Raw genomic sequence first — 11469 nt, forward strand, 5'->3', positions numbered from 1 at the left:
TGGCCAACAGCTGCACTATGTGATGGTGCCCAGCTGTAAAAGGCTCCTCTTGTGGCTGTGGTTGCTGCCCCAACCCTGGCAGACTGACCTGCAGGAGTTCTTAACTGGCACTTTTTTTTTTTCCTTTGGTGCTGGGGATCAAATCCAGACATATAAGTTCATGGTGGCCTCTCCCATGGAGTTACATCCCCAGTGCCCTAGTTGGCACATTTAAGAACTGTTAGGAAGTCAGATTTTTTTTTTCACTTGTGCAACAGTGTATAAACCTGTGTGCTTTCAACAGACTCTTTAAACTGAATCAAAGGCATTTGTGAGTCAGACAGCATGGCTATCTTTCAAATTAGGTATCTCAGTTGCTGGCATTGATAACCCTGCTCAAGGCTGAGACAATAAAATGGAATCATTCTTCAATTCAAGGACAAACACAATGCCAAGCTTCGTGGTGTTCAGAAGATGTATCTTTACCAAAATAATGTTTTATCTGTATATCTATGCTTTCAGATAATGAATGGTTGTGAACCCTGGCCTAACCTCCTAAAGGGGTTTTCTTCTCTGGAATTACAAAAAGACTAGTTTTATAGGTGTTTTCTTTTCTTCTTTGAGGACTCTAGTTGTTGAATTATGTGTTGTACCAAGGCCTGTGGTAGAAGAGGGTAGGTTTGTGAATTAGAAAATTCCAGTGGAAACTCGTATTTATGTGACCCCTGGTGGCTGGTGGGAGTGACTGGTATGCCTAAACAATTTTTCTTAAGTCCAGTGTCCTTATAATAACAGAGAAGCAGATTGACACATAGGGTCTGGTTGGTATTTCCTAAGTTTCTATTGTTACTTGATGTCACATAGACAAGGTAGAGAGAAGAGTAAATAAATGGTACTACATTCATTACTTTATCCCTAAAAATCGTAACTAAAGGCTGGTGTGGTTATTAGGCTGCCCGATTTTGACTCCCTTTCTTAGGCTATGAAGATGCTTAAAAGGAGAGAGGAGAAGTTCCTGGACTGGGGATTTGGGAAGAAGAATTAAACCCAAACAATGCAGTGAAAACAAAAAGGTAGCAGCCAGTGGAGAAATATGAATGAATTAGTATCATGGGAGCTTCCTCCTGCCTTGCCAAGCCCAAGTCCCATTTTACTCCAGTTGTGGCAAGAGCACTGGTGTGGCAGTTGTGACATCTGAGTACTTTGTCCCTGAAAAGTCATGGACTCACTGAGAGCTTTGCACAAATTGATTCTCTCTAAGCCTTAAATTTTCTCACTGGAAAAATGAAAGTGTTGGACCAGACAATGCCAGTTTCTAGGCTGTCCTGAACTCATTGCTTTTCTTTTTACCCTTCCTAACACTAGAAAAGCTAGGGTCTTTATTTCCCCACTTACTGTTAGTACAAAGCTTATAGAAATCACTGTGTGCTGGATTCCCCACCCCACGCCCCAGGTTTGGAATAGGCCACACATATCATCTCCTGCAGTAATTTTTGGTTGGTTGGTTGATTGGTGTGGGGATTGAACCCAGAGCCTCATGAACACTAAGCATCTGCTCGACCACTGAGCTGTACCCTTACTCCCTGGGTGGCTCTTCAAGTGTGATCCAGGGACCAGCAGCGTGGACATCGGGGAACCTATTAAACACACATTCTTGGGACTCCCTCCACACCTGCTGAATCAGAGAATGTGGAGGTGGAACCCTGTAGTCTGTGTTCTAACATGCTTTTCAGATGATTCTGACACATGCTAAGGTTTAAGGGCTACTGATCTAAATGAAGTATGATACATAACAGTTAAGTGTAAAAAGCCTTACACTCTTGTTCTGTTATGCTTTGCTGATCCTAACAGTTTGGTATTTTTATCTTTAAAAGCATGCCCAATGGCACTGGTGATAAGAGGAGATTTGAAATGAGCTGAGTCAACTCTGTATGTCAATAGTTGTCACATTTAAACATTTCTACATTTTTTTTTGACAATTATAGAGTAGTTAAAAATATATCCTAAGGCCCAAGTAAAGAGGATTCTGGGATATGTAGTTTATTTATTTATTATAGGAGAACTTTGTAAAGGAGAGGAGGAGAAGGTGTTCTGGGAACTGTCTCCCCAGAGAGGTATGAAGTTTTCCAGGGCACCCCAGAGTTGGCTGAAAGAGAGCCATTTCTGCTGTCTCTGGCAGCAACTGTCGGGCAAAAGTCCGCTGCATTTTATCTTTGCATGTTTGTTTGTTCTGCTTTTGAACACTGGCTTTCATACCATCTTGTTCTGTAATTCAAAACTGACTTTATAATTAGGTCTGAAAAGGAATGGTTCCCAGGCAATTCCTTTATGAAACTGGTAAAGACAGTTGCATTTGCTTTGGCTTGTTTTGATGTAATTTGTCAGAGAAGGCTGCAGGGTCGCTCTGTTTTAAGTTATACTGAGCTGGCCTTGTCTCTGTGTTTGTAAGCAGGAGGGGACGAGGGCTGAATTCTGGAACTTTGGATGAGCAGAAGATGCTGGTGTACTCTTTCATCTTGGACAGTAAACTTAAAATTAGTTCATATGGTTAAGCCCACCTGGCTCAAGTTTGACTCTTTGGCCTGAGGAAAAGGTTTAACTAGCTCAATTACAGGGGCCGTGGGGGACTGCCTAGGAAGCAGAAGGAAAACTATTACTGGTGTACTAATTCAAAGTTTCCTTTTTCAGATTCCATCTAGTGGATTCTTGAGACATTCCAGTTAATTTGCATACTTAAAAACTGGGGTCCAGAGTTGGGATTGTGTCTCAGTGGTAGAGCAATTACCTAGCATGTGTGAGGCACTGGGTTTGATTCTCAGCACCGCATATAGGTAAATAAAATAAAGGTCGATTGACAATTTTTTTTAAAAAGTATATATATATATACATACATATGCTTTTAAAAAAATTGGGGCTCAAACCTAACTTCTCAAAACTAGAGAAAATCGTCACTGCATTTGTGAATTCCTTTTTTTGCTTTTATGGGTGGGGGCCCTAAGGAGGCCTAGCGGCATTGAGACCCAGCTTGGGTCTTGAATACCCACCTCTTGCTTCTTCTACCAGAGCAACTCCACTTTGTTTTGGTTCTTTACACTTTCACTTAAGAGGAAATGTTCCTGCTTCAAAAAATTTGAAAACCACTGTGTTAGACTAGGGCTGGGTAGCCTAACCTTTACCCTATAAATCAGGGAACTTTACCTGCTAGTTCACAGAGTAAGCCTCAAACACTGAAGGTGCTGGGGACCTCGCTTCATCCGCTCCTGTGCTGTCTGCTTGCTTTTTCCCAATAGCTCAGACTTCAACTCTTCCTCTGGACGCACATTCAGCCTTCACTCTGGTTCTCCCCAGGCGCTCAATTCTCCTGCCCCATTAAAGGCTGTATCTGCCTCATCTCCAGCTGTCAGGAGGCAGCAGAAGCCTCTTGAGCCATGATCCCCCTAGCAGCTTGTCTTTGTGGTAATTCATTCAGGCTTACATAATATGGTGTTCTTCTTAGTGTCCTTGTTCAGAACAAGACTCTTCCTGCTGACTGCTCCTTGCCCTGAAGTCATCTCTACTGTAGTTCAGAGAAACCGGTTATAAATAAGTGTGTTCTTCTAGGTTCGTAATACTTTTATTTCTCTACTCCTTTTATTGAGATTTCAAAAGAAAGTAATCATGTACATTGAATCTATCATTTTACTAGAAATCCCTTGTATTGCTTTTTAAAAAAACTTTATATTGAAGTAATTATAGATTCACAGGAAATTGCAAAAGTAGCAGAGAGTTTTCATGTACACTTCACTCAGCTTCCCTTAACAGTAAAATCTTACTTAACTATAGACCAATGTGAAAATTAGGAAATTGACACTGGTACAATTCACAGATCTTATTCAGATTTTTCCAGGTTTATATCTAGTTGTGTGTGTGTGTGTGTGTACAGTTCCATATAAATTTATCACATATGGATTCACATGACCACCACAAGTAAGATACAGAACCATTCTACCACAAAGAACCCTTACACTACCTCTTCAGGGTCAGGCCTTCCAGGCCCGACCCCTCCTCACTACCAACCTCTGGAAATTGCTAATCTGTTCTCCATCTTCATAATTTTGTCCAAAGTTATATAAATAGAATCATACAAAATGTAACCTTTTGATATTGTCTTTTTTTTTTGTACCAGGGATTGAACTCAGGGGCACTTGGCCACTGAGCCACATCCCCAGCCCTATTTTGCATTTTATTTAGAGACAGGGTCTCACTGAGTTGCTTAGCTCCTCACTTTTGCTGAGGCTGGCTTTAAACTCTCGATCCTCCTGCCTCAGTCTTTTTCTTCGCTCAGTATATTTACCTTGAAATCCATCTGAGTTGTATGTTTCAATAGTTTGTTTCATTTGATTTCTGAGTGGTATTTTATGGTGTAGATGCATATAGTCTGTTGAACCATTTTCCCAAAGGAAGAAAATTTGAATTTTTCTTCCATTTTTTGATTGTCACAAATAAATTCATTACATTTGTAATAAATAAAAGTATAAAACATAAAATCCAAAGAAGCACTGCAAATGTTGAAGATGTCACCTTCTCTTTTGGGGAAGTGATGGTGTTGGGTATCACATCCAGAACTTCATGCATACTAAGCATGTGCTCCACAAGAGCATGCCATCTTCACTCTTTTGAAAGAGGGAAAAAACTTGGCTTCAGCATTACTGGCTACTGGTAAGTTCTTGCTCTAAAGCCTCTTTTACTCACCTTTTAACATGAACTGTGCCCTCTTGAAATCAGTGCACATCTGTGGGGGAGCAGGGTTCAGTTAATTACCCAATGAGTTTTATAACCTTAGTAAGGCCACACTCTGGTATATTAAGAGAAGTTTGTTAAAGTCCCTAAGGCCATTCTTCATAATAATGTGACTAGTTCCAACAGAGTTATAGGTGATTTGTCTAACACATGGCTAATTGTTAATAGGGTACTTCAACTGAGATTTATTTAATGTTTTTTACAAAGCCATACCCAACCACACAGATCGTATTGCAGTATTATTCACACTTTTTTTTAAAATACTTTTTTTATTATTTATTTTTTATGTGGTGCTGAGGATCGAACCCAGGGCTTCACATGTGCTAGGCGAGCACTCTACCACTGAGCTACAACCCCAGCCCCCTTCTTCACACTTTTACAAATAATTTTTTTAACAATGGTTCCAAGCATCACAAATTTTTTTGAAAGAATTAATTTGTTTAATCAATAAATGTTTATTGAACACATAATATGTGACAGGCATCACTTTTTTTAATATGTGTATTTTTAGTTGTAGACACAATACCTTTTATTTATTCATTTATTTTTGTGTGGTGCTGAGGATTGAACCCAGTGCCTCATAAGTGCTAGTCAAGCGCTCTACCACTGAGCCACAACCTCAGCCCAGGCATCATCATTTTTAAAGTGAGGTGACCAAACTGAAGTAGTTATTGCTCCGGTGAAGCTTATGTTCTAATGGGGTAGACAAATTAACCAAATAACCACACAGATAGATGGGAAGGAGCAACTGGGATAAGTTTAGTGTAGGAGAGACATGGAGCTGTGGAATCATACGGTGACTTGATCACCTCCCAAAGGCCCATGGCCTCAGGGATTAGTATTTCAACATATGAATTTTGTGAGGGACATGAGCATTTAGTCCATCGCAATTTGGACCAGAAAAGAGAAATGGTGGGACAGTTGGCAAACTTTGAATAAGGTCTATAATGATAATGTGATTATATTAATATTACTTCCCTAATTTCAATAAATAAAGCTGTGATCATGGAACACACTAACACTTGGGGAATCTGGGAATTCTTTATATTTGCAATTTCTTAAAAAGTCTGAAATTGTCTCCTCAGCAGAACTCCTGCTCTGTTCAGAAAGACCCCCTTAAACTGCTTCCTTGACTCCCTCCCCACCCACCTCCCTATATGCAGCAGTTGTCCTTGGCTACCTTATTTATTTGTGACTCTTCCCTTGTGACTTCAGTTAATAAAACTAGGGCATGAGTTTTAACTCCAAATGGGCCATTCAGTGTTCCTTCTTTAGGAATTTGAGTAAAGGACTAGGACATATCTCTGAGGACTACACCACAGTGACTCTCAACATCATGCACATCCTCAAGACTGGGATCCTAATTAGAATAAGATATACTCCATGTTTGTATAAATATCTAAAAAATAGATTCTACTGTCATGTATAACTAAAAAGAACAAATCAAAATTTAAAAATAAGAAAGTGACTTTTTTTTTTTTTGTACTGGGGACTGAACCCAGGGGTGCTTAATCACTGAGCCACATCTCCAGCCTTTTTTATTTTCTATTTTGAGACAGAGTCTTGCTGAATTGCTTAGGGCCTCACTAAGTTGCTGAGGCTGGTTTTTAACTTGAGATCCTTCTACCTCCGCCTCCCGAGTTGCTGGGATTACAGGCCTGGGCCACCATGCCCAGCACTGACCTAGACTCTCAAGTGGAAGAAATGTTACCACTCATGGTCAGGGGAATTACCATGTTTTGCCTCAAGAATTGAGCAGCTCCACTATCTTTATGGAAAGAAGAATAGAGTGGGCACAAGGAGAAAGCCAAACCAAGACAGAGAAATGCTTGGATCCAGTACCTTCTAAGACCAGGCAGTATTCATTCCTGACATTGGGTTTCTTTAGATGTTTCAGTGTATTCAGATAAATTCTCTTCTTTATCAATCTTAAATTGATATTTAGACATTAATAATAGAGAAGAGTGTTAGGATTTCCTTGCAAATGTTTTATCGCAAGAGAGTGATTTAAAGAGTTTAGGTATGCCATTTTTATAAGATGTTGTGTTCTGAAGTACCAATTTAATCCATAAGTAATGTAGCAGGTATTAAAGTCTGAACCCCCATCAAAACGGAATGAATGTGAATTGTTTGGTGATTTTCAAACTGAATGGTTAATCCTCAGAATCACCTGGAGACTTTTGTTTTAGACACGGGTCTCTCTGTCCCCAGACTATCCTCAAACTCCTGAACTCAAATTATCCTCCTGCTTTAGCTTTCAGAGTATCTAGGACTAGAGGCAAATAACATTGTGCCCGTCTTGGAGGACTTTTAAAAAATATGGATCTGGATTGCCTTCTCCCCTCTAGCTATGGAAGGAGAACAGTGGAGTATAAGAGGGACATAAATATGTATTTTTAAAAAGTTTTCTATGCTAATGGTCTTCCAGCTGGAGTTTTGTGTAAGGGTACTTGGATAGGTTTGAGAGATACAATTTTAGACATTCAACTTTCTAGTAATCTTTTCTTTAAAAGTTCTGCCTTATCATCTGCTTGTATTCACAAGGTCCTTCTCTTAGTTTAGAAAGATAGACTGCATCAGCCATTCCAAATCATATTGGCCTTGGGTATGAAATCCTCCAGGATGCCACAGAGAAGGTTCCTGTAATGATGGATAACTACAAGTCCCTACAAACCTTTAGTTCTGAGCATGAAACCAGCATTAGAAATAAATATCTTGGTAAGTATTGGTATATTTGGTAGAGTGTGGTGGTAGAAGTAATGGCAGTTTTTGCTTAACACCTTCCCTTCCCTTTCCTTTTTGAGCACTCTCTCTCCTCATTATTCCTCTAGATAAGGTTGCTATTAAACATGTATTAGTATTCACGTTAGCAGCACATACTGTAAAACTGAAATGATACAGAGAGGATTAGCATAACCTCTGCACAAGAATGACAGGTATATTTGTGAAGCATTCCAGATTTAAAATATAAAAATTAAAAAACATTAAATAGTGTGAATAAACAAAGAGGGCATTGGTATGAAATAGTGCCTATTTATTTATTTATTGTAGTACTGGGCATTGAACCCAGGCATGCTGCGTGTTGTAGTCAGCTTTTTTTGTTGCTGTGACCAAAAGACCTGACAAGAGAAATTAGAGGAAAAGTTTATTTGGGGACTCACAGTTTTAGAGGTCTCACTCCATATATGGCTGACTCCATTCCTTGGGGTGTGAAGTAAGGCAGAACATTGTGGCAGAAGAGGCAGAGGAAAGCAGCTGAGGATGTGGAACTAGAAAGCAGAGAGAGCTCTCTTCACCATAATAAAATATAAACTCCGACCTCCTCTAGCAACCTGCTTTTAGTTACCACTCACTTAGTTCCCAGCAGGGGATTAATTCACTGATTCAGTTAAGGTTCTCATAATTCAATCATTTTACCTCTAAACCCTCTTGCAGTGTCTCATGCATGAGCCTATGGGGGATACCTCATATTTAGACCACAATACTGTACCACTAAGCTACATCCAAAGCCCTTTTAAATTTTTAAAACTTTTTAAAATTTTGAGACACGATCTTGCTATGTTGTTGAGGCTGGGGTAAAACTTGCTATTCTCCTGCCTCAATCTTTCAAATTTCTAGGATTACAGATATGATTCACCACACTCAGCTCAAATTCATCTTTATTTATCAAATGTGACATTTTTTCTTTTTCCAATTAATAAAAAATAACATGCAGCCCAGTGTGGTGATGCTTGTCTACAATCCCAGATACTTGAGAGGCTGAGACAGGAGGATCACAAGTTCAAGGCTAGCCTTAGCAACCACGGTAAGACTCTGTCTCAAAATAAAATTGAAAAAGGGGTGAGGATAGGGCTGTGGCTATGGCTCAGTGGTAGAGTGCCTGCCTAGCACGTGCGTGTGAGGCACTGGGTTTGATCCTCAGCACCACATAAAAATAAATATATAAAATTAAGGTATTGTGTGCATCTCAACCAAAAATATTTTTAAAAAGGAGGTGGGGATATAGCTCAGTGGAAGAGCACTTTCTAGAATATACCAAGGGGCTGGGGATGTGGCTCAAGCGGTAGCGCGCTCGCCTGGCATGCGTGCGGCCCGGGTTTGATCCCCAGCACCACATACAAACAAAGATGTTGTGTCCGCCGAGAACTAAAAAATAAATATTAAAAATTCTCTCTCTCTCTCTCTCTCTCTCTCTCCTCTCTCACTCTCTCTTTAAAACAAAAAAAAAGATAAAAAAAAAATAGAATATACCAAGGCCTGGGATCAATCCCCAGTACTAAAAAAGAAAAAGAAAAAAAAAGGAAATAGTAATAATATGCTAGTCTCTGGATTCATGAATTTTTAGTAATTCATATATTTTTCTTCCATTAATTTACAGGAAATTTTAGATCATGTGTTTAAACAAAATTAGTGAAGTTTGACATTTATAAATTAATACTTTTAAAAAAAATCCTTTTTTATTATCAAATTCTTGTGGAGAAATTTAAATGCAAGGGGTAAACCCTCTTGTAAATTAAAGTCCAAAGAAAATAAATTTAATTTGTTAAATATTTTTATTTGTTCTTATTAATTATACATAATAGTAAAATGTATTTTTAAAATGTTCTTTTTAATAACTTTTTTAGTTGTAGTTGGACACAATACCTTTATTTTATTTATTTATTTTTATGTGGTTCTGAGGATTGAACCCAGTACCTCACATGTGTGAGGTGAGCACTCTACCACTGAGCTACAACCCCAGCCCCAGTAAAATGTATTTAACATATAATACATATATGGAGAATAACTTCTCATTCTTCTGGTTTTACATGATATACAATTTCATTGGTTGTGTAATTATATCATATACGATAATAATATCAGATTCATTCCACTATATTTTCTATAATTTTCAATTCCCATTCCCCCTCCCTTCCCTTCATTCCCTTTGTCTAATCCTAATTCCTCCATTCTTCCCCCTACCCCCACCCCCACCCCTGCATTATGGATCAGCATCCACATATCAGAGAAAACATTTGACCTTTGGTTTTTGGAGATTGGCTTATTTCTCTTAGCATAGTATTCTCCAACTTCATCCATTTACCTGCAAATACCATAATTTAATTTCTTAATTTAAGACTGAATAATAATCCATTTGTGTATATAGATCACATTTTATTTATCCATTCATCTGTTGAAGGGCATCTAGGTTGGTTCCACAGTTTAGCTATTATGAATTGAGCTACTGTAAACATGGATGTGACTGCGTCACTGTAGCATCCTGATTTGTCTAATTTTTCTTGCTAAGGATTGCTTTGGCTATTCTGGGTCTCTTATTTTTCCAAATGAATTTCATGATTTATTTTTCTATTTCTATGAAGAATGTCATTGGGGTTTTAATAGGAATTGCATTAAATCTGATTAGTAGCACTTTTGATAATATGGCCATTTTGACAATGTTAATTCTGCCTATCCAAGAACATGGGAGGTCTTGCCATCTTCTAAGGTCTTCTTCAATTTCTTTCTTTGGTGTTCTGTAGTTTTCATTGTAGAGGTCTTTCACCTCTTTTGTTAGATTGATTCCCAATTTGTTTTTAAATTTTTCATTCTAATTTGTTACATGTGACAGCAGATGCATCACAATTCATATTACATATATAGAGCACAATTTTTCATCTCTCTGGTTGTATACATAGTATAGTCACACCATTCGTGTCTTCATAAATGTACTTTGGGTAATGATGTCCATCTCATTCCACCATCATTTCTAACCCCATGCTTCCTCCCTTCCCCTCCCACCCTTTTACTTTATCTATAGTTCATCTATTCCTCCCATACCTCCCCACCCCCACTATGAATCAGCCTTCTTATATCAGAGAAAACATTCGGCATTTGGTTTTTTGGGATTGGCTAACTTTACTTAGCATTATCTTCTCCAGTTCCATACATTTAGCTGCAAATTCCATGATTTTGATCCCTTTCATTGCTGAGTAATATTCCATTGTGTATATATGCCACTTTTTTTTTTTAAATTCATTCACCTAAAGGGCATCTAAGTTGGTTCCACAGTTTAGCTATTGTGAAATGTGCTGCTATAAACATTGATGTGGCTGTGTCCCTGTAGTATGCTGTTTTTAAGTCCTTTGGGTATGGACTGAGGAGTGGGATAGCTGGGTTAAATTGTGGTTCCATTCCCAGTTTTTAAAGGAAACTCCATATTGATTTCCAGATTGGTTGCGCCATTTTGCAGTCCCACCAGCAATGTATGAGTGTGCCTTTTTCCCTACATCCTCACCAACACTTATTGTTGTTTGTATTCTTAATAGCTGCCCTCTTGACTGGAGTGAGATAAAAACTTAGAGTAGTTTTTATTTGCATTTCTCTATTTGCTAGAAATGTTGAATGTTTTTTCATATATTTGTTGATTGACTGCATATCATCTTCTGAGAAGTGTCTATTCAGTTCCTTGGCTCACTTATCGGTTGGGTTATTTGTTTTTTTGGTGTTTAGTTTTTTGAGTTCTTTATATACCCTCTATCTGATGTGCAAGTGGTAAAAATTTGGTCCCAAGTTGTAGGCCCTCTATTCACCTCACTGATTGTTTCTTTTGCTGAGAAGAAGCATTTTAGTTTGAATCCATCCCATTTATTATTTTTTTATTTTAATTCTTGTGCTATAGGAGTCTTATTAAGGAAGTAGGGGCCTAATTCAACATGATGGAGATTTGGGTCT

At 38.4% G+C, this 11469-nt stretch overlaps 1 non-coding gene across 1 annotated transcript; it reads left to right on the plus strand.

Moving 5' to 3' along the window:
- The first annotated feature begins 7615 nt into the window (after positions 1–7615).
- Positions 7616–7722, plus strand: LOC113180215 (U6 spliceosomal RNA). The gene has a single exon (XR_003300445.1). It is a non-coding gene; the product is annotated as a U6 spliceosomal RNA (small nuclear RNA).
- Positions 7723–11469: the final 3747 nt, after the last annotated feature.

Source organism: Urocitellus parryii, chromosome 7 (assembly GCF_045843805.1).
Source record: "Urocitellus parryii isolate mUroPar1 chromosome 7, mUroPar1.hap1, whole genome shotgun sequence".
Taxonomy (NCBI): domain Eukaryota; kingdom Metazoa; phylum Chordata; class Mammalia; order Rodentia; family Sciuridae; genus Urocitellus; species Urocitellus parryii.